Source organism: Sorex fumeus, unplaced genomic scaffold, assembly GCF_029834395.1.
Source record: "Sorex fumeus unplaced genomic scaffold, SorFum_2.1 ptg000072l, whole genome shotgun sequence".
Taxonomy (NCBI): Eukaryota; Metazoa; Chordata; class Mammalia; order Eulipotyphla; family Soricidae; genus Sorex; species Sorex fumeus.
The window spans coordinates 45768365-45791343 of NW_026606129.1; the positions used below are offsets into that span (position 1 = coordinate 45768365).

At 49.4% G+C, this 22979-nt stretch overlaps 1 long non-coding RNA gene across 1 annotated transcript in view; it reads left to right on the forward strand.

Annotated features, from left to right (window-relative positions):
• The first annotated feature begins 4505 nt into the window (after positions 1-4505).
• The window catches only part of LOC130037806 (uncharacterized), a 116342-nt gene continuing 97868 nt past the window's right edge, over positions 4506-22979 (forward strand). Inside the window, exons 1-2 of the long non-coding RNA XR_008794496.1 lie at positions 4506-4569; positions 8605-8662. This is a non-coding gene — a long non-coding RNA (uncharacterized LOC130037806). The remainder of the gene's footprint in view (positions 4570-8604; positions 8663-22979) is intronic.

The following is a 22979-nucleotide window of genomic DNA, read 5'->3' on the forward strand; positions in this document are numbered from 1 at the left end:
CCCCCGAGTGCAGCGAGGCGACCCAGGGATTCCTCAGGGTACCAGCTGGGGAGCATCTGCAGGCCCGGGGCGCGCACACACAGGGCACGTGGACGTGGAGACACCCGCGCCGCGGCCTCCTTCCCGCAGTGCTGTGCCGGGTTTCTGCACTGGGGAAACAGCGGGTGGGGGGCCTGCACCGTCAGGGCCGCGCCCCGTAGGCCCAGCTCTGCCCCCAGCGGGCCGCACAGCGACAGAGAACCAGCCGAGGCCAGGCGCCTGGAGGCGCTCTTCACGCGCGCGTCCGCCCGGGGCTGGGCCTCGGTCTCTTTCCCACTCTTGCGGGAAGTCCCGTGGCTCTGTCCCGGGAAGGCTGAGGTGCGGGAGGGGCGGGGGCGCCTAGGGGTTTTCCTCCTGGTCCAGCCCTGACCCGGGAGCGGTTAAGGACCCGGACCAAGAGACACCGTTGGGACCTCCGCAGGGCTGGGAGCGCTTGCTCTGGCAGACGAGCTCCGGAGACAGATGGGCGCCGGGGACCTGCGAGGCAGTGGGGGGCGGGGGGAGGCACACGCGTGGACCCCGAGCAGCGGGATGACAAGTGGCCGTCGTGGACGCTCCCCGACGCCCGCACACCCACGCGGGCGCACGAATCCCAGCCTCTACCGGCTCCCGCGGGGTTGGCGCGGCAAGCGCGGGGGAAGGCAGGCTGCTGTGTGTGCGGTGTGTGCGGTGTGCGCGGCGGAGGCGGTGGTGTGGGTGCGGGGAGGGGGACGCGGCCGAGGCGTGGCCGCGCGGGCGGGGCGGGGGACGCGGGAAGGCTGTGGCCCGGCTGCCGCAGAGGCGCGCCGAGGCGGTGGCGGGGCGCGGCGAGGTGGCATCTAGGCGCACTGCGGTTCTAGCAACGCGCTCTGTCGGTCCCGGGTGTGAAAGGGGGTCGGTGATCAGGGGCGAGGGTGGACATGGACATGGGCAGCTTCCCCGCTGCAGCAGCGGAGGGGGCTGGCCTAGGGGACACGGGAGTGGCAGGGCCACCGCAGGTGTCATAATGCGGGCAAGTGGCCGTGAACGCGGCGGCGACGCCTTCGTCCCGCTCCAGCCCCGGGGATCGCGACCCGAGGCAGGGGAGTCTTTGCAATGGGTCTAACCCGCGTTGTGGTAGTGGACCCCGTCATGAACCCCTGCCCCCGCCCACGCCCACACGTCTCAGCATCCCTACCGCTGTGAAAGCACCCGACACTGCCAGCTGCACTGGATGGTTTGGTTGGTTTAAAATGCACAAATTCTTCACTCTTTTTACCGCTCCCTCCCCTGAGCCCCCAGCCCAGGAAGCTCGTCGCCGCCGAAGAACCTGCTGGTAGCTCCAGACCCACAGTGAGTTGCTCCTGGCTCGATTCGGCTCCGCAAAGCCGGGACCGAGCCGCGGGAGGACGCTGAAGGCAAAGGGGTGTAGGATTCCGCGGCCACCGAGCGCGGCTGAGACCGAACCTCGCCTTCCCGGTTCCCTCTCCGGCGAGGGGCTAGGGCCTGCACCGATACAGAGTGTCTTTCTGGCCCTCTCGGGGTGGCGAAAATCCCCACAGAGCGTGCCCGGGAGACAATGAACTCGGAATCCTGGGAACCCGCCCACCCTTGTCGGGTATATGCTGCCCTCCAACCCCGCCAGTCCTCTGGCCCGCGTTGTTGGCGCGCCCAGGGACGGGGCCGGGACTTCAGGTCCCTTCTTCCCTCTCCAAAACAGTGACTGGAGGGGCTTTCTGAGTTACCTGTCTCATTCAGCTCCGAGGAGTCCCCCGCCCCCACTCCCCACCCTCGTTCTGCTTCTCGGAGTAAAGAACTCACCGAAAGTCCGAAGCACCTGTCACTCACCTCCACCACCCCACCCCCTACGCCGGGCCGAGGTGACCCGTCGTGCGTGTGCGTGCGCGCGCGCTGGCCGCCGCATTTCACTGCACAGAGAAATCGCCACGCCAGTGCAAGACAAAGCATGTCAAGCAAATATGGTCCCGAGTTCAATTTGAAAAAAATGAATGTCTCTTCTCCAGAAATTGAGTTAGTAGTGTTCCTGCCCCTCCAGGGCTCCTCGGGGGAGCGCCCACCTCCTGAAAAAGGGCGGTGGTTACTGAGTTTGCACTAGATTCTGTGGCAAATGACCTCCTGGGGGTGAAGCAGCAACAAGTAGCCTCACACCTGCGGGTGTGTGTGTGGGGGGGGGGTGGTTTACAGCGTCCTGACCCCCAGTTCTTGTCAATGTAGTGGCTTTCCGGTGTGTGTGTGTGTGTGTGTGTGTGTGTGTGTGTATGTGTCTGTGTGTGAGAGAGAGACAAAGGGGAAAGGAAGTTTATTCCATTATTTTTAATTGTGAAAATTCTGTGTGCGCCGTATGCTGTGAACCTCTTGTCACAATTGACTTCCAATTTTGACGTCCCAATATCAAGATTAACACTTGGAAATAGACGATAAACCCACCTTCTTATTAAAGAGGTTTTATGTTTTCTTTATTTTAAGTGAGCATTTCCCCCCCCCCCCCCCCCCCCCCCGTCGGACCTACACTTCATCTCTGCCATTTCTCCAACCTATGCGGTTTGGAGAGAGGGAAGGGTGGAGATATGGAAGAAGCGAGGCTTTTGTTTTTATATCCAATACTGCTCCCCCTCCCTCCTTCAATTTACCAGGGTTAGATCCTCGAAGGAAGTAGCGTTTGAACCAGACACTTCACGGGTAACGCCCTTTTAGGGGTAGATTCGCCTTCATCTGCCCCACGCCCAGCCGAAACCCAGGTACCAGCCGGTCACATTTCCCCAAGTTCAATGCTAAGAGTCAACTCCGGGAGGAAAACTCTGTTGGAGAAGGCGAAAGACGCGTTGACCGCCTGGTCGAAGTGGGGGACAGATACTGAACACCCGGGGCCCCTTTTAACTTCTAAAGCGCCTTGGCCTGAGCTAAGTGCCTCGCGGCGACCTCGATTGGAAACGGTCTCTGCCCAAACCCAGGACCAAATTCCCAGGGGCAAAAGTTCTGAAGACTCCAAGGTCGAACCAGACCTGCCCTTCGGGGCGGTTCTACTAGAACCTCCTATAGATAGCACCCCCGCACCCCCGCCCGCCGAGAGACAGCAGCCGCCCCAGCCCAGATTCGCCCCCCACGTGTTGCTGGAGTTGGCGCAGACGCGTCCGCGGGCACAGAGGCGAACGTGACACCGCATTTTCTCCCAATTCCTGCTTTTCGGTGGTGCAGCCGCGAGAGAGGGCCACCGGGGGTGGGGGGGGGGGCGGGGGGTGAGGAGGGGAGAAGCTGCGGAATCCTTTGCTCCGTCCGCGCCAGCACTGGGCGTTAGAACCTTGCCACGTTGGGGGCGGGAGGGCTCTCTCCCAGCCCTCTTCTCCTACCCCAGAAAACCGGGGCTCCTTGGAGAAGATTGATCCCCGGCTTCCCACGGCCATGTGGCGCGTCCCGGCCCCGCAGTGCTAGCTTAGCTGTTTTCACGAGACCTTTATTATTAGCAACGCAGAGGCTGCGAGGTGAAAACTGCTTTTGCACCCTGACCGCAATCGGCCCCCTCCACCCGACCGGCTTGGCGGGGAGAGCTGAGAGTTTTGCAGACCCCCACCCCCACCCCCGTGGCGCTGTACCCCCGGAGCAGGCCTTAGCCATCGCTCTGACAAGGACCTGAGAGCCAGGAGACACCCGGGGGTGTGGTCGGGGGCTCCCCTGCCTCCAGCTGGGCGGTGTCTCTGCAATGCTCCGTCGCAGGTTCTCTCTGGCACTGTGTTGCGGTGGGAATACACACTCAAACGTACACTCACACACACATATGCACGTACACACACACACACACACACACACACACACACACACACACACACGTGCTTCTGGAATCTAAGCAGCTGCGGCGGCGCTCTACACTGAGAGCGCCCCTGCCTGGGGGTGCCGGGACGAGCGGAGGGGGTGTCTTGCGGCCAAGGGCAGGGCGGGAGGACAGTGCAGGCCGATGGCCGCAGGGAACCCGGCCTTGCCAGCTGCAGCGCCAGGAGCACCCGCTGCAGCGGCTAAAGGCGCTGGTAAAGCTCTTCTGCACCCCGAGTGCTCCTCCCCGCACTCCCCACACCCCCCGCCTTCCCTGTGTCCCCCGGCTTTTCCGGGAGGAAGATGGGGTGCCCAGCGGGGGTGGGGCGCGCCGGGCAGCTGGGCCCGGCTGTCACGTGCCCCCCTCCCCCGCCACTGCGGCGGGAGTTCCAATCAGAGCGCGCCAGGGGGCTCCTCCCGGGCAGGAACCACCCGGCTCGGCGGCGGAGGGTGGGCCGCGTCACCTGCCCGCCCCCCCGGCCCCCGCGAGTAAGGGGCGGTGGTAGCGTCTGCTCGCTTACAAATGGCCCCTCCCGCCCGGCTCGCCCGCTCGCTCGGGCTCGGCGCGGACCCGCCCGGGCGCGCTCCTCCTGCTCCACCTCCTCCTGCTCCTCGTCCCGGCGTCCCGCCGCCCGGCCCCGAGCCGGGCAGCCGCGGTCCCCGCCGCCCCCGAAGGCGCTCCGGCGCGGTGGCTCCCCGGCCAGGTGCCGGTGCGAGGCTGGAGCGCGGGCGCGCGCCGGCCCGCAGGTAAGTGGACGGACAGTGCGGGCATGGGATGCCGCGGGGACAGTGCCCGGCACCTACGGGTCCTGGGATGCGGACGCGGGTCCGTGCGAAGCGCAGGTTAAGTTTTCAGAGCGTGCCCAGGGGCGGCTGCACCAGCTCGGCTGCTTTTATTTATTTACTGCTGGTCGTGCAGTTTAGGGGGTTCCCACGTAAGCCTCGATTGGGGATGGGGGGGGCGGAAAATTTTGGTCTTGGGATATTTTGACAAAGGTTGAAAAGACACTTCAAGTGGGAGCGTATAACCCAGTGTGTGTGTGTGTGTGTGTGTATGTGTGTGTGTGTGTGTGCGTGTGTGTGTGTGTACGTACGTGTACCCCAGCAAAGCCTTCTGCGGCAAGTGGTGATTCCGTCCCCCAAAGCTACTTAGATGCCGCCAGAGAGGGAAAATGCGCTGCTTGGGGGTGGGGGGCTACTGATTGTTGCAGCAGCAAACCAGTGACACCCGCAGCCCCGTTTCCGATAGAGCCTGCAGTGGCTCACTAAAAGTGTGTGTGTGGGTTCAAGGCATCCAGAAAATATTCCTTTTGTCTTTTAACTTCTTGTTAGAAATTACTATTTAAAAGTGCTGAATCATGCGAAAAAATGTGGGAAATAATTTTTTTTATAAAGTTTTTGGGAATATGGATGCTTTACGTTTAAGAAGTAGCCACCAGTTATTTAATATCATATTTTGAGTTGTGCAGTTGCCTTACTGGCACTTGGATGATTTTCTTTCCTGGCTGTTGTATCCATTATATCATTTTAAAGAGTCTTCCCCCTTTAAAAAGAAAAAGAAAAGCCCCTAAGACATTTGTTTTCTGTGTCCATGATTGTAAAGGGAGTGGAGGAAACGTCCTCGGAAATAGAGCATCCTCATTTGATGAGTGCAATGACAGCCAATTTGATTTGTCATATGCCAGTAAAGGGAATGTCAAGCTGATAACACGCAGACTGGGGAGAAAAAGAAACAGGAGTTGCCCCGTTGAAGAAAGGAGCCTTAATCCAATTGCACTCTGAGGGATGGAGGGGAGTATATTGGAGCTACAGGAGTAGGTGGGGGAAGTGGAGGGCTGCAGTTTTTGATGCAAAACTGGAGATCAGATGTGAAGTAGCTTAGAGATGGTTTTTTTTTTTTTAATCAGTCAGGGTTAGTAAGATGGGTGTGTCCATCAGCAGCTCCTGCCCATTTACTCTGCTCTGCACTGTCTGAACAGTTCAGCTGCCTCTGCTGACTCATAAGGCAGCCGGCATGGCTTACCAGGGTTGGGTTTTACTTGTGGACTCAGAGAACTGAATCTGTTGAGAAATAAAAAAAAAAAAAACCAGAGTAAGAGAGAGACACAGAAAAAAAAGCTTCACCAGAGACATCCATAAAACAGAGAAGGTTTTCTCCTCACAGTTCTTCTACAGGGAATTTTCCTCCACTGGTTCCTTGACTTGTCACCTTCATTTCAATACCTGTCATCCATGCTTGTGCACAGAGCATTTGGTCTGACACAAAGATTGGCATCGAAATCTGAGCATTAGAAATAGAGGCCCTTGGAACAACACCATTATTTCAAAGGTGTTTGTGAAGGAGACTGAGAAGCTGGAAAATGAAGGAGTCATTGAGTTTCCTTTGCAGCATGGACTTACATTGCATGCAAGACCCAGACCGGGAGCCCCACCCTGTTTCTGAGCATCTGCATGAAAGGCCAGGAATTCGACAATTGCAGTGGTGCAGAGCGAGGCCATTTCTAGGCTTGGGTTTATGATTATTTAAATCATGACTAAATTATTGGAAGATAAGCTTTCATCTGTAGGTAGGTCTTAAGCAGCACAATACTCGTCCGCTTTACCTGTCAGCTTGTTAAAATGGCGATTTAACTTTGAGAGGTTGATGTTGATAGAAAGGGGAAATGAAGTGGGACTTGCTTCCATATTTTAAGATCCTGGGGCTAAAAGACAAGGATCGGGAGGATAAATATCAGAGCATACAATGAAGCAAACCAAGGAGTTTGGATTTTATGTTGTGGGTTGTTTTATTATTTATTTATCTATTTTTACTTTGGTATTCTGAATAAAATTCTTTCTTTATAAAAGTAAGTTTTTTAGAAAGAAGGAGTTTATTTTCAGGCAATAAACCTTCTTGCGGAATAGGCGAGTGCCGGTGTCTCAGAACAGAGATGGCTCAGCGGAGCAGGAAACAGATGAATGAGTTTGCCTTGCACTGCTTGGTCCTTCCATCAGAACCCCATCATGCCACCTCAAATTGGAGGAAGGTCATTTCTGCCACAGGCAAGGAGATTTCTGATCTCATTGCAAACCTGTGGGGAAGGAATGGTCTCGATCTGCTCAGTAGGGGCACTCTCTATAAACTCCCAGTTCATTATTATTGGAACCATGCTTTGCCGCATCGTCTCCTGCAGACAGTGGGTCTGCCCATGGGATACCCAAGGTACTTAATTTTTTAAGTACACAACCAAATGTTACAGAAGGACAAGCACTTGATATTACCATTCATTTCATAAGGCAAAATAAATCATTTAAAGAGACAATGATACTTTCCTCTAATGGCCAGAGGGAATGAAAGCATTTCTAAATCTGGGTGTGGTGACCCGGTCATCGAGGTGCAACAGTTATTACAATCTGAAGTGAGGCATGAACTATAGGTTCAAACCTTTCTGCTTTTTTAAATCTTTTTATCCTTTTACCACCTTTGCTTTCTTTTAAATCTGTAATCTATACCTATAAATCCTAGCATTTTAGGAGCCTTTGAGATTTGAGCCAGGAATACAATCAGGTAAATTACCTGCAATTGCAGGCTATTCTAAATTGAAATAGATTTCTGGGGTTTCTTCAGGCCTCCACTATCTCTGGCGTTTTGCTTAGATGGTGGAGCTCTAGCAGCCTGATTTCAAAGATGGTCTTTCCTGAAGATTTGCTGTGATTCTAGTCAGGCAAAAGTGCAAGCTCTGCCCCCTTGCACCATTAATTATAATGTAAGAAGGTTCCAGAACAGTACCTCCTTGAGTTGAACAAGTAAATATGTACACATCATTATATGAGGAGCATTCCAGAACAACCACCTCCTGGTGAAGTGAATGTGCTGGGTAAATAAACACCTGGGCTGCATTGGTCTGTCAAAAGAAAGAAAGAAAGAAAGAAAGAAAGAAAGAAAGAAAGAAAGAAAGAAAGAAAGAAAAAAATTTTTTTTCACCTTGGGAGGTGGTATTTATGAATCCTGGAAATTTGGGGGACACTCACAAGCCTTTCAATATGGAGAATCCCTGATTTCTGACTTCTTTTAGAGTTGGTTGACCGCTAAGAATCTCTAATTTTTTTTTCCTTTTTGGATGCCAGATTTTGTATTTTGCAAGAAAATTGATTTTTTTAAAAAAAACCTGACATTTTGCTAATCCACTAAATTACAGGGAATTGTAAGATCAGTGATATTGATGATATCATTTACTTTTAGAATTTAAGAATAATCTGTGCATATATTGTGGGATATGATTATTGGGTTGGGAAAGTATGAAATTGCATTTAAAAACCATTTGGAAATTGCTGCTCTGTTAAAATTTAATGTTTGCATATTTATCTCTCTACAGAGTTAAGAATCTACTTGGTGTGTTCATTTTGCCACATACACATGCGTCCTACACAAACTAGATTGCTATTTTGGGGCTATTCTGTTATTTGGAGGCAAGTGGGGATAATGGGAGGGTTCTTCTTTCTTTCCTGGTGGGCGCTGGGCTCTGATTCCACTGTGTGCGGCTGTCTTTGTCTTTAGGAACAACAAGAAGAGGCAGTGAACAAATACCGTTGTTCATATTATAAGCATATATTCCGTGATGTCAGTGTAAAAGTACTCGTACTGTAGGTCTTAGGACAAAAAATATCAGGAGACAGAGCCTTTGTTTATAAGTGACTCAGGCGGCATCTCCTTTGGTCAAACCACCGGACATCTTCTTTGCTAACTCATGGAATTTGGAAACTACCTGGAGTGTTCATAATTTAAATATTTTGGCATTGCAGGTATTCCTCTGATCAACGCATGGTGACTTCGCTCTTCTGCCTGAGAGTGGTTCAAAATGTAAGTTCAGCAAACCAAATAATCAGATATTGATCATTCGAGAGCTTATGCACAGCAGTTCCTCCCAGTTTTCCCCAGCTGAGACTCAAGCCTCAGAAATGAGTCTGGAAGGAGGTTCAAAATACAGCCCTTTGGGTTGGAGGGACTGGCTGTCTAACTGGACCAGTGCTTATGACTGCGAAGTGTTAAGCCCCAAGGTCGCCATCACAGCCTGGATTGGCTGGATTATTCTCTACCCCTCTCTACCACATTCTTTTCCACGGCAGTAAATATGAATCCTTGGGCGTTGGGTAATGCTGAATTGACACTTCTGCAGATGTCACATTTTTCTGGGCAGCTCTGCCTACCCTAATACCCCAGATCAAACAGATTCCAATATGTAGACACAGCCAGCTTGCAGAGCAAAGTTCTTTCACACTATCTGAAATCCTGTGGCTGCTATCTCTTGAGCTACTTTGTGACCACATTCACACACCCAAATGCTTCCTTAGCTCAGCTGATGAAGGTCATGCTGCAAGGGATCAGGTACATTCAGTTATAAAATGGAAAAGTGTTAAAATATGCAGGAGGCCATTGCTATTTCTCCCAAAGCAAGCTGGGATTGATTTCTCAACTTTCCTGGGGAATAGCTTCAGTTTCTAGATATCCAGTACTTCCATGTATAGCTCTTTAGAGAGGGAATTTCTAGTTTCAGAAAAGGACCCTGTGCTGGTTTAGACTCCTCCTTACTCTTCTAGAGACCTGTAATTTAAGAGAGTTATGTTTAAAATGTTTAAGCATTGAATACATCTCATCAGCGGTCAGACTTCAGAATGCAAGAAAAAAGTGTTAATTAGAAGACACATCTGTCTTACCTTCTCTCCCCCTGGTTTTTCAGCCTTCCTGCCTCTATCTCCTTTCCCAAAATGGATTTCTATGTAATTCGGTTCACTAAATATCTCTGTTTTGTTCCTCTGCAGAGTTTATTGCTAGAACTGCTAATAGACTTTCAGCACAAATAGTATATTGATCACTTCAAATCTTGTTTGAGCTTGACTGAATATACATAATGGGGTGTCAATCGGGGGAAAAATCTCATAATAAATGGCAGGCAACTTATATTCATGAGGAGAAATGTCTTGGGCAGCGCACAAAATACCGTGTTTACTGTAGCATGACAGACTGATTTTGCTGATCTCCATCACATTCTTGGGGTGGATATTTAATAGCAAAGGCAAGGTTAGAATACCAAGACCCTGGAACATTTCTTTCTTTGTTTATATGGGGAGGCATTTTTGCACTTGCTATGAAGTATAAACATCTTCTAGAGTCACAGCCAGCAAGAAAGATCTCTTCTACCTGAGGAATTCAAAAATTGCAAACAAATCTGTTTAAGTTGGTATGTATTTAAAATCAGCTACTGATTTATGCAGTCCATATTTTTTAACTTTTTGCCATGTGTGTATCAGTGCATACACTCGCTGTATGCAAATACCATTTTCAATGTGTATACGGGAGAGAACAGTAAATTTAGAGAAAAGGCTGCTTTACATAAATTATTTTTAAGAACTCCCGAGCAGAGGAGTAGCCGTGCGTTAAGCTGAATCTTATTTTTCTTTTAAAATTTCCCATTCAGTGGTAAGTAGAAAAATCTCAGTGTTCACATTTTGTATATATTTTAAAATCTATTTTCCTGAAAGAACAGTGATAATGATGGTAGTATTGCAGGAAAGTAATATGTCTGCTTGCCTTCTTAGCTGACTTGTGAGCTAACTCTGTCATGGCTTGTTGTCTAGATTGAATCTGACTATGAAGGAACATGAGCTACTATAGTCGCAGTAATGCTGCCTTACCCTAGGACACTATGGGTTACATTAGACTGGTGGGTGGGGGATTTCATCATGAGTTCTTTGTTTTCTGTAAGAAATTAAACCAGCGGACTCTACTAATCAGGTTTTCATTTACCTTTTGTGGCATATATATCACACAGTCCAGACAAATGCCTCTTCTAAGTTGCTGTGCGGTAATCAGTTTTTATTTTGTTTTGTTTTGGGGTCACACCCAGGGATTTCTTTCAGCTCTGTGCTTGGGATCATTCTGGTGAGGCTCTGGGGAACCATGGGGTTCCTTTTGGGGTGTTTGCTTGCAAAGCTTGTCTGCACTCAGCTAGGGAGCTCTCTTTCTAGCTCACCTTCTAAGATTATTTAAAAGTATATTATGACAGAATTTTCACTTTCTAAATCTCAGGTCATGTGCAAAAAAATGATGAATCTACTTATCACAGAGAGTGTTTGAAATATAAGACAAGTGAGGCAATGCAGTTACTTAAGATGTGACCTCAGGCCCCAGTGATGACTATATTGTTTAGTCATAGGGTTTTGAGAACTTTTGTCTGTTTTCATTTACTTGCATTCTTATTGTTAATCAGAAACCTAAGAAACAATATCAGAAGCATTTTAACAAAGATTGCTGAGAAAAATAAATTATGTGAGAGTGAGTCAGTAACAAAGTCCACCAGTTTGTGACGATGGAGAACTATGCATTTGTTTTCGTTATTTTCTATAAGTAAATTTTAAATTTTTCTATCATTTCAGGGATTTTTGGTTTGCATTTTGGTTTTTTTTTTGGGTCACACCTGCCAGTGGTCAGGTTTTATTCGTTACTCTGTACTCAGGGATCACCCCTGGCAGGTCTCAGGAGATTATACACAATGCGGTAGCTTGAACTGGGATCAAATCAGTGCTTAAAATTTCAGTTTTATAATAATTAGAAGGGCTGGAACGATAGCACAGCGGTAGGGCATCTGCCTTGCATGCAGCCAATATGGCTGACCCAAGTTTGATTCCTCCACCCCTCTCGGAGAGCCCGGCAAGCTACCGAGAGTATCTCACCCGCACGGCAAAGCCTGGCAAGCTACCCGTGAAGTGTTTGATATGACAAACACAGTAACAAGTGTCACAATGGAGACGTTACTGGGCCTGTCGAGCAAATCCATGAATGACTGTGATTAGAAACTGTTTGCTGTACGTGTAGCTTATACATGTAGAGAAGAATTCAAATTTGATATTGTAAGTTTGAGGAATTATTATATTAAAAACCTAGATTTTGCTAAAAATCTCAATAGCATACGAACTTAAAACTCTGGGCTGGCATAATAGTACAGCGGGTAGGGTGTTTGCCTTGTACCCGGCAAACCTGGGTTCGATTCCTACCATCTCATATAGTCCCTCGAGCACCGCTAGGAGTAATTCTTGAGTGCAAAGCCAGGAGAAACCCTTGTGCATCGCTGGGTGTGACCCAAAAAAGAAAAAAAAAGGAACTTAAAGCTTTGGAGTTTACCATTTGAACGCATTTCATTAATTTTAACCTACCAAGAAGCATATGTCTGCAAATTTTTAAAGTGAGGTTTATTGGGTTTTATAAATAAAAAGGAAAAATTAAGTCCTTTAGCAAAATTTCATCCTCATCCTCATCCTCCCAAATCTGAGTTTGAAACCTGTATTTACAAACCTTGTTGTTTTACACTAGTAAATAATTTTCACTAATTTGTTTTAATAATACGTGAAAGAAAATATTTAATATGAACAGTATAAGCAGAAATTACATGAACTACTTTATGATGAAAATTATTAAAGATTATTATATTTTGGGAATATAATACCCAATTTGGTAATATAATAGTAGTTACCCAGTTTTAATAGATTGTTTTCATTCCAGTTCTTAACATCTTACATTGAGAATATTTAAAGATGAAACAAATTCAAGCACATATGTTTGGGATGGTTTTTAAGTTTTGTTTGTTTGTTTGTTTTGGTTATTTGGGCCACATCCAGTGGTGCTCAGGGCACACACTTTTGGCTCTGTGCTCGGGAATCACTCCTGGAAGGACTGATGTGATGCTGGGGATCAAAATGGATCAGGCATGTGTGAAGCAAGCACCTTACCCACTGTGCTATTGCTCCAGCCTAAGCATATATTTTTAAATTGATCTTGTCAGTAGAACAAAAAAATTCAGCATACTTGTTAGGTTCTTGGTAAAGTTTTTAAATTGTTTATTGAAAATCCTTTACGCAGAAGGCCTGAAGAGATAATAATAGGCTTACAGATAATACAGTCACTGACTTTGCATGGGGCTGACCAACATTTGATCTCCAGCACCACATATGGTTCCCCAAGTACCTCCAGGAGTGATCCCTGAGCACAGACTCAGGAGTAAGCCCTGAGCACAGTAGGCTGTGGCCCATTGTCTCCCATTCACCCCACCACCAAAAAAAAAAAAATAGCTGCAAGGCAAAATTTGAAAGCAGTTGAATAAGTTATTGCACAGAAATGGACTTTATAATTTTTGAGGTTTGTTTCTTTAATTTTAATTTTTATCAATGCCAAATAATGAGGATTAGGAAGGAACTAGTGATCCTGTTTTTTTTTTTTTTTTTTTACTTGCAATGACTACATTTGCAAAAACTGAAGAATAAGAACTCACTTCTAGGGTCTGGAGCAATAGCACAGCGGGTAGGGCATTTGCCTTGCACATGGCCAACCCGGATTCGATTCCCAGCATCCTATATGGTCCCCTGAGCACTGCCAGGGGTGATTCATGAGTGCAGAGTCAGGAGTAACCTCTGTGCATCACTGGGTGTGACCCAAAAAGAAAAAAAAGGAATAAAAAGAACTTGCTTCTATTTGATGCAGGATATTTAAAGTATATTCACTTAATAAAAGAAAGCAGTGGGACCACTTTTCTTTCCAACAATTATTTAAATAACAAGTAGTTAGTTTGATGTAATGGATTTAGGCTAATATACTTTTAATAAATTACTAGTTTTTCACTTTAATAAAAAACACATTGAGGCAAAGTAAAGAAAAATTACATTGTACTAATTTAATTATCAGTGAAGTAGTGGTTTAGTACATATTACTTTTAATAAATCTAGCTTTATACTTAATAAAAATATTATTTTCTAGTTTAATTGCTTAAGAGAAAGTCAGTAGACAATTTGCTTAGGACATATAACTGCTGAGTTTTTTATCTAAGTTGGTTTCACTAAGAGAACTACTGTAATACAGAGGACTCCTTTATTAATTTTTTTAATTAAATCCTCATGTACCTCTATATACCCCATTTAAGAAGGGAGTTACTTGGGGGTCACAGTCAGCCAGATGACTTCATATATTTTATTTATTTTGTATGTCATATTCTTACTATGAGTGTATTATATTACACTTATTAATTGGTAAGTGTATATTCCATTTCAAATATGCCTAAACCATTCCAGTTTAATTCAAAGCCCAATACTGAGAAATAGACATAATCAAGTGTCCTGTTAACAGTAAAGGAAATAGGTTTAACTATTTCCAAGCTTCATTTCTGTTTGAGATACATACTATAGCAAAAGTTATTATCTTGGTAGACAGTTCTGTCATATTTATGCAGGAATTTAGTGCAGGGGTAATGTGCGGCAGTTTGGGGGCTTATTTTGGTTTTGGAGTGTGTGTAAGGGCACTGGGAAAAAGTGGGGGGAAGAGTGCGGGGAAGGGGTGCTTTCAGGAGTGAAAGTATTGTTTGAAAAAACTCCCAGCTCAAGTGTAGCCATCATCGTTGGTCAAATTCCTTTATCCTGCTGTGATCTGGGTCCCCTTCTTACTGGTCTGGTCACTGACAGGTGTGGATGCACAAGCCCTTCCTCTGACAGACTTCATCTTGTCTCAGCCAAGCACAGGGTCTGCTCTGTCTGTGAACTTCGTCCCCAAACTAAGAACTGACAGAGGCCCATGTCCCGGTCAGTGGTATTCTCCAGTGAACTGAGTGCTGCTCTGGTGCTTCTGTGCTCCTGCAAGGACCTTTCCAGCCCGTAAAAAACAAAACCAAACAACACAAAACTTTTTCTCTTCTCATGAAATATGAAAGGTTGGGTTTCAAGATACAGCGTTTAGAGATAGGAAACCCATTTATATCCACCTTGGCAGACTCTTCCTGTCTCATTGAGTCTCTAGAAATAACCGGGTGACAAGAAGGGACGTGAATTTGTGACCATCCTAAGCACACTTTAGGAGAGAGAGAGCTTAACTGGACACTGAGAGGAGCTGAGATGCTGAGTTCCAGTAAACAGATCCATACTCTCTAAGGCCTAGATGTAAATGGACGGTTAACTGCAAATCATAATCACACCGGGCAGCACTCTCAGAGAGAAAAATTGCAGCTCTTTCTTTGGCAGTTTTTACAGATGCAGGAAAACCTGCACAATTCAGGGTTGTCTTATGATTTGTTTGTTTGCTTGTTTGTTTTCCCTTTTGGAATAAACCAGGGACAATACTGCCCATGATCACAAGGACTAAACCACCTTAATTTTTCTAGATCTGAGTGGGAGGCTAATGGAGTTCTCTGTAGAGCAGGTTCCTTGAGCAGCGCTGCTCAATGGGCACCTTCCATGATGCAAGAAACTGTCAACATCACCGACTTGGAGTGGAGTTAGTGGCGTTGGGTGGGGGTGGGTGGGGGGAGAAGCCACTTTTTAAAAAAAGTTTTAAATTTTGGTTTTCATCTAAACATAACAAGTGGAGACTGTTGAGATAGTACAGGGGTTAAGGCATTTACCTTGCACATGGCTGACCTGGATTCTATCCCAAGCACGGCATAGGGTCTCCCAAGCACCTCCAGGAGTGGTCCTTGAGCACAGAGCCAGGAGTAAACCCCGAGTATACTGTCATTTGTGGCCCCCAAACCAAAAAATAAATAAATAAAATTTAAAATTGTGAAGCATAACAAGTTATACATGGTCAGTCTACGTATTGGACAGAATTACCGGCGAGCTCTGGGGTGGGAGTCAGACTTGCTCTCCTCTCGTCCTTGGGGACATGTGAGCGGAGTGTCAGCATGTGCAGAAACTGGAGACTGGTCAGTGCTGACCCAGGTGTGCGTGTGTTGGGGGGATGATGTGCAGTCTTGCAAATCCCTAGCAGTGCTGGTTACATCCTCATTCTCACAGTTTTACATAGGACTGAGTCCTCCCTTTTGGAACCCAGAAATGATATTGTTACTAGGTTAAAAAAATTTTTTTTAAATAAAGAACCTTTCAAGTGTGACCTACCCTCCTAGGAGATGTTGTGCATCCCACACAGGACTGTCATCTCCATGGATGATGCAGCAGATCTCTTGAAGTATCCATCCTGCATGACAGATTCTCTACCCGTTGATCAGCTTTTCACATATACCAACCCTCTGTACACTCCCCTGTATACCTCCTCCCACCCCCAGAGTCCTGGCTACCACCATTCTTGGCTTCCGTGAGTTTGGCTGTGGGTTGCTCTTCTGAGATTCAACCTCCAATAGGGCAGCCTTGGTTATCCCAGATTCTCTCTGGATCCTGACTGGTTGGGCTTTGAGAATGCATTTGAGGTGATTTTCGGGGAAATTCTGACTTTGGGAGTACCAAAGAGATAGTACAGGGGTTCAGGCACTTGTCTTGCAAACAGCTGATTCAGGTTTGGATCCCCTGGCACTGTGGACAGTCTCCCCCCACCCCCAAGCACTACCAGAGGTCACTTCTGATCCCAAACCAGGAGTCACCCCTGAGCACTGCCCAGTGTGCCCTACCTCCTCGTACCGCACACTGCCCCAAAAGAAAATTCTGGTTTAGAGAGAAGGACACAAGTGTGGATTTTCCCTTCTAAGAAAGTTCCTTGACTTCTTTCTGGTCACCTCACCCTGTGTGAATGGTTGAGGCTTTGCCTTGTGACTCGTATCAGCACCCGTGTTGGTAGGATTTCCCCCAGGAGTGTCCTGCCCTCAAGGACCTCTGCAGTCTCCAGTAAGACGATGAAGCTGTGAGAAAGGGCTTGTCCCACAGACTCAAACCCTGGACCCTGTGGTGCCCGCACCCTCCCCTGCACGCTTCCTGACCCAAATGAACTGGGACGTTTATGGAGCCTGCTCTGCATCCTGGAGGGAGTTGGATTCACTCCCAGAGGAGCTGGATTCCTTCCCCTCTCATCATCCTCAGGCCTTACAGCTGGAGATGGAGACAGGGGGACGGGGGCTGGTGCCTACCCAGGCGCACCGGGTGCCAGCCAGCATGCACCCCCAAGACTTTGAGTTGTGTAAGCAGAGATAGGTGCTGGGTGGGGTTTGCAGCCTGCACCCAGACCATCCAAGCTCCCTCAGGAGATTTCAGTGGGGGAAATGTAAAACACGCATTCCTGACCCCAGCTCTGCCTGCGTGCAGGAGAACATTCTCTGTTCTTTCACCTCTGTCTGCAGGATTAAAGGGTTTTCAGAACCAGCTGATCCCAGACTCCTCACACCAGAGGGAGTTAGGATCCTTGACAAACAAGCCCCAAGGCACTTCTGAGTCTTCACCCACAGAGAGTGTGAGGCTGTGAACTAAGCATTTCTCAGGGATGCACTCATACCCCCCAGCTCAGCGGGGCTTCACGTCATTCCTGGCCCTCCTTGCCCAATGACAGGCTTCTATGCCCTGGCCTCATCTGTCTTTCATATCTCCTTCGCTACACTGAGCAAATGCCCCCTCGGCCTATGTATTAGTAGTGACTTGTCCAGGCTTGGAATCCCCTCTCCATCCCCCCCCCCACACACACACACTGCCCTGCCCTTGGGAATCAAGGTGTGGCCTTCACTGCTCACCCTCCAGTGTGGTCCCTGAGTTCTACCCTACCCCCAGCCTCATGGTTGCCCACCGTGCCCCCTTTCTGTAGTCACTCTGCCGTTGACCAAGTTCAGGCCTGTGTGTGTCTGGTGACTTGACTGATGAAAAGGGCTTTGAGTGGTCCCCTGTCTCTTTGGGTTGATTTTTTTCCCCCCTACCTGGCAGCTGAAGGGAAGTTTGTTCACAGAACTCTCAATACTAAGGCTTGGACAGGCTTCTCAGTGAGGCCTCACCACGTCTCAGCCATCTGCCTGGGATCCTCAGCACCCCAGCCTGGACCCAGGCTTGGGTGTGGGACCTGCCTGCCCTTCTGCCATCCTCGTGTGTCACTGAGCTATAACTCTGCAAGCCTGACTCTCAGTCTAGCCTGCCAGCTTCCCCAAAGCCCTCATCGCCAAGACCCCCACACCTTCGCCTGAACCTCCAGTCCTTGGCTCATCTACACTGACTCATATCCAGGTGCTCACAGCCCTCACCGTCAGCTGCCCCTCCCTGCCCTATAGGCAGGAGCCCTGCATGCTCTCATCTCTCGGCCCCACTGCCTGCACCTCTATGCAGGCCTGGGAATCACATCTTAAGTGCCCTTGAGTGGGCAGTGATCAAGTGTCTTTAATACTCCTCTGTGCATGCGTGGATGTGCTGTCTGCCATGAATAGGTCACTCGGTCTGCTGCTTCTGCTCCTCTCACTGCACCACCAGGATACATACTCATGCAGGCACGTGTGTGCGCACACGTGTGCATGCGCGCGCGTGCACACGCACACACACACACACATACACACACACACACACACACACACACACACACACACACCATCCCAAGTAAGGGGACTGGAAACCATTCCCTATTGCCCTCTCCCCAGAACCCCTGGCTCCAGCTTTGCTCTCTGGCAGACTGGCTGGGTCCAGAGGGAACCGCACCTCCATCGTGGACTGGCCCTTGTTGGAACCCAGAGAACCCGTTCTTGGGCTCTTCCTTTGAGGTCACCCTCACACAGCTGGGCCCATCCTTGAAGATATCCTCTAGGGAAGCTTTGGGCACCCGGGGCTGGCCAGGGCCTTGCCCCACAAGTGCATAGTTCTTTGCAGTGAAGGGGTGCCAGCACCCCCGGAGAAGGAGAAACAGGGGGAGCTGTTGATCCCAGAAGAGGGGGTGGTGGGGCAGTTCTGGAGAAGTTTGAGGAGGGAAGGTGAAGTCATGGAGAGGCTATGGACTCCCTCCTTGGATGAGTGCAGGGGCCTGAGAGAGGGTGGGCCGGCTGAGGAACGGCAAGTATGTGAAGCATCTCAGTGGAGGGCAGACACGCGGCACAGGGTGGGGGTGTGGAGGGGACAGCAGAGACCAGAGACCAGCCTTCCCTTGTACAGACGTGAAAATTTCATCTAGGGGCAACGGGGTCCCTCACATCATGGGGCACCTCCAGGGTCTTCTCTTTCATTCTGCCTCGGCCTGGGAACTTCCCCCCTCAGTGCCTCCACACTGGCATTCCAGGCTGACTGGGCCTCATCTGGCTCCCCTCAGGCTTCTCCCCCTTTTAAAAAAATTATTTTACTTCTTTTATTTGGGAGCCTGGCTGGAGGGCAGGGCGTTTGCCTTGCAGGAGGCCCATGTGGCCGACCTAAGTTCGATTCCTCCGCCCCTCTCAGAGAGCCTGGCCAACTACCGAGAGTATCTCGCCTGCACGGCAGAGACTGGCAAGCTCCCTGTGACTTATTTGATATGCCAATAACAGTAACAACAAGTCTCACGATGGAGACGTTAGACGTTACTGGGCCTGCTAAAGCAAATCGATGAACAACGGGAGGACAGTGCATACAGTGCATATTTGGGGGCCACACCCAGTAGTACTCAGAGCTTATTCGTGGCTCTGCACTGATGAATCATGCCTGGCGATGCTCAGGGGGGACCATAAAAGATGCTTGGAATCGGAATGCGTAGCCCCCCTCTTGAAGACCCTCTTCTGTGAGGGCAATGGACAGATGAGGGTATGGGAGGAGCCCACCCCCAGGCTGTAGTTGAAGAGACCAGGTGAAGGCATTGAGTTTGTGGGTTGGGGTAAAGGGGTCACACTGCCTTCTGGAGACAGGCCTAGGACAGGTCCTGCCTGTCCTGGAACATTCTACAGAAGGGCAAAGTGCCCACCAGTGTGGGTTTTTGTTGATGATTGAAGATTTATTTATAAGGAGTTACTGGACCCAAGGATGGCTAAGAGCTTTGCTCTGTGGCTATCTTTCCACTTTCTGTGGACAGGGGTGGACATCCTGGCAAATTTTCCCATCTTATCCCCCAGTGCGGGAGGAGTGCTAATTCTAAGAGGTATGGCAGAAGAACTCTAATGAGCCCCTCAAGAGGGCAGGTGGCACATTCCAAACTTGTCCCACGAGAGTCAAAAGCCCTTGGGCAGTGTAGGGGGCAAAGAGTCTCTAGTTTCCTTCTGTCACAGCCCCACCCAGTTCTGGATGGCAGCTACTCCCACCCCTGTTGCTTCTGCGAGCAGCACCCCCAGCATGCCTCTGCACCCCTCTGCTGATGTGAGACCACTGGAAGAGGACATGAATTCCCATGAAAAGGAGTCCTTTTTTTCCCTGAGAATAGTGCCACCGTCTACATTTGCACCATTAATGTCTATTTATAAGGAGTTACTGGACCCAAGGTTGGCCAAGAGCCTTGCTCTGATGAAGCCTTGCTTCCATCCATGGGGTCAAGACTCATCTGAGAGGGCTCATTGTCCATGGTAGCCAGGGACAGGTGGGCATTTGGGCAGAGTTTGTTGAGTGGGTGATGAATGCAGGCTATGGCTGGGGGTAGGGTCATACTGCAGGACCCTGACCATCGAGTTTGTGGGTTGGGGTAAAGGGGGCACACTGCCTTCTGGAGACAGGCCTAGGACAGGTCCTGCCTGGCCTGGAACATTCTACAGAAGGGCACAGGGCCCACCAGTGTGGGTTTTTGTTGATGGTTGAAGATAAATTCTAGTTTTGGAAACTAGTGCCCTGGGTGGGCGGAACACTGGCTGCTTGTCATCCTGGCATTGGGCATAAACATACCAATGGCTGGCAAGGAGAGTTATGCCATCACATTCTGGCCCTCAGATTATCTGGCAAGAGATTGACTGAGAGCCTGGGGCAGTTTTCTGAAGGAGGATTCAGGGTATCCTGGAAGCCTTCACCTGGTATCTTCAACTACAGCCCACCGGCAAGTGGGGCCCCCTCTTCTTGGCCTCCTGGATTGACAGTTCCAGCCCTGCTGGATGGGGTGGAGGTGCTGGCAGAGGTCAGGAGCTCTCGCATCAGCTCTGGGGACATCATTCAAATTGGAACATTCTGGCATGGACACCACTGCTCTGGGACCAGCCCCGAGGGAGGCATGACCCACCCAGATGCAGAGGAACATGTCATGTTCTCCACCTGCCCCATTTTCATGACTTCCTTTGTTTATGCTGCTGGGGATTGAACCCAGGACCTCCCATTTGCAAGGCATGTGCTCTGTCACAGAGCCAGACTCCCCATACCCCACCCGATCACCCCTATTGCAGCCATCACTAACCAGCCCTTTTGGTTGCCTCTCTCTGAAGCACCTGCTGTGGATATTTTTATTTTATCTTTTTCACCAACTGGGTAGCTGATAGCATTGTCACCATCTAATAGATGTGCAGATTAGCTGGCAAAGGTTGACCAGTGTGCAAGGTCATACAGCTAGAAAGACATGGATGTGGGCTGTGTTGCAGCCTGGGTCTTGGAGCTGCCTCAGCCCAGGTTGGTGGACCTAGCTCCCCACCGAGCCCAAGGGTTTGAGTCACAAACTGCGCAAGCTGAATAAGAAGTGAGCAGCTCCATTACCTCCTTCCCCAGTTCTTCCTCCCGGTTGGGCCTCTGGGGTTCAGGGTCCCTCTCGCCCTAGACCCTGGACCCTGGACCCACTCTCCGTCGCCCCCATGTACATCAGTGAAGATGTTCCTTGGCTCATTTTTCTCAGAGTTTTAATTCTGGTTGCAAGAGAAAACATTTCTCTCCTGATACATAGCTGTCTGGACAGATCTATCTTCCTTTCCTTTCCTTTCTTTTCTTTTCTTTTCTTTTCTTTTCTTTTCTTTTCTTTTCTTGCCTTGCCTTGCCTTGCCTTGTCCCAAACACTCAGAATTCCCTTTACGTAAATATTAAAACTTTCAGTTCCTACAAAATAGATAACCAAGTGCCATAGAGCATCCCCCTTAAAAATTGATTTTTTTTATCACAGATAATAATGAAACGTTCTGTCTCAGGGCACTAGAAGAGCTGAGAGAATGAAATCTGGGTTCCTGTTCAGGGGTGCCTGTTATCTGTCACCCCTAATGCCCCAGTGTATATATAGCTTGGCAAGAAGGGAAACAGAGGTGGAGAATACTGGCTTGAAGGGGCTGGGGCTATGTGAGCAGGCTGAAGGACTGAAGGGCCACCATGGACAGTCAGCCTAAGCCTATCCTTAGAGCACAGGCTCACCCTTGGACAGCAGTAGAGCAGGCCCAGCCTGGCTAAGCCACTTACTTGCTATGCTGTGCTTTCCAGGTGACTCCAAACTGGTTGCTTCTCTGTGCCCTGGTTTCCGAGTTTGAGAAGGAATAGTAATTGAGGGCCGAGTGGCTCAGCCGAATGTCTCCTGCAAGGCTAGGAGGGGGTGTTCGTGTCATGGCTTGAGATCAGACTGGTTCCTGGCAGCAGCCGCTCCGAGAGAATGACTCTGAACATTTGTCAGCGAGCCCAGACCAAGACTCCCTCATCACCTGAGGTCAGAAGCGGCTGCACCAGCCGCCTCCAGGACTCTGGGAGATGTTGTGATGTGTGGTTTATTTCATTGAGAGAGCCAGGCTTAGTTCCATGCCGCTGTCTGAGCTGTCTTCTGTCCGTATGGGCTGCTGTTTCACGGTGATGAGATTAGGCCAGGAATTGGGCCCCGTTCTGGAAGCCGCTCGGGTCCTCTCTGCATCTCCCGCCTCTGTTGTGTCCACACTTGATTCATTGCCTTGGCCTTCCTGGCGGAGTGGGGCAGTGCAGGGCTCCTCGGCAAATCAGCTCCTCCGTCTCTTGCTTCAGAAAGCTTCACTGCGGCCCCTCCAGCAATGCAGTCCTCTGAGGGGCAGCTGGTGGCAGTTGGGTACCACAGAGATTTCTGCTACAGCAAATGCCAGGCACGAAGCAGATACATAGAGGATAGTTGAGGGTTCAGACCACTTTTACAGTGAATGTGCTTCAGGGACCCTGTCCAGCCTATTCTGTCTTGGTTGTTCCCTTTTGGGACTGTTTTGGTTGTTTTTTTTTTTTTTGAGAGGGGTGTCACACCAACTCTAATCAGGGCTTACTCCTGACTCAGTGTTCAGGGATTTCTCTGCGTGGCATCAGGGATTGAACCCCAGTCGGCCATGGTCAGGGCAAGCACCCAAACTCTTCTACTGCCACTGCAGCCCTCCTTATGGGATATTCTTCACCTCATGGCATTTCATGGGAACAAAAATCTCCCCCTTAGGGGCCAGGCATGAGGAAGCTCAGCAAACCATCTGTACAAGCCCCAGCTATGCTGGCATCCTTGGCACCTTCTTCTGACTCATGCCCACAGTGACCGCATCTCTGGAGCTGCCATGATTGCCTTCTTGGAAGCCCCCACCCCGATAGCCCTCTGGTATTCCTGACTCCAGCCCCCA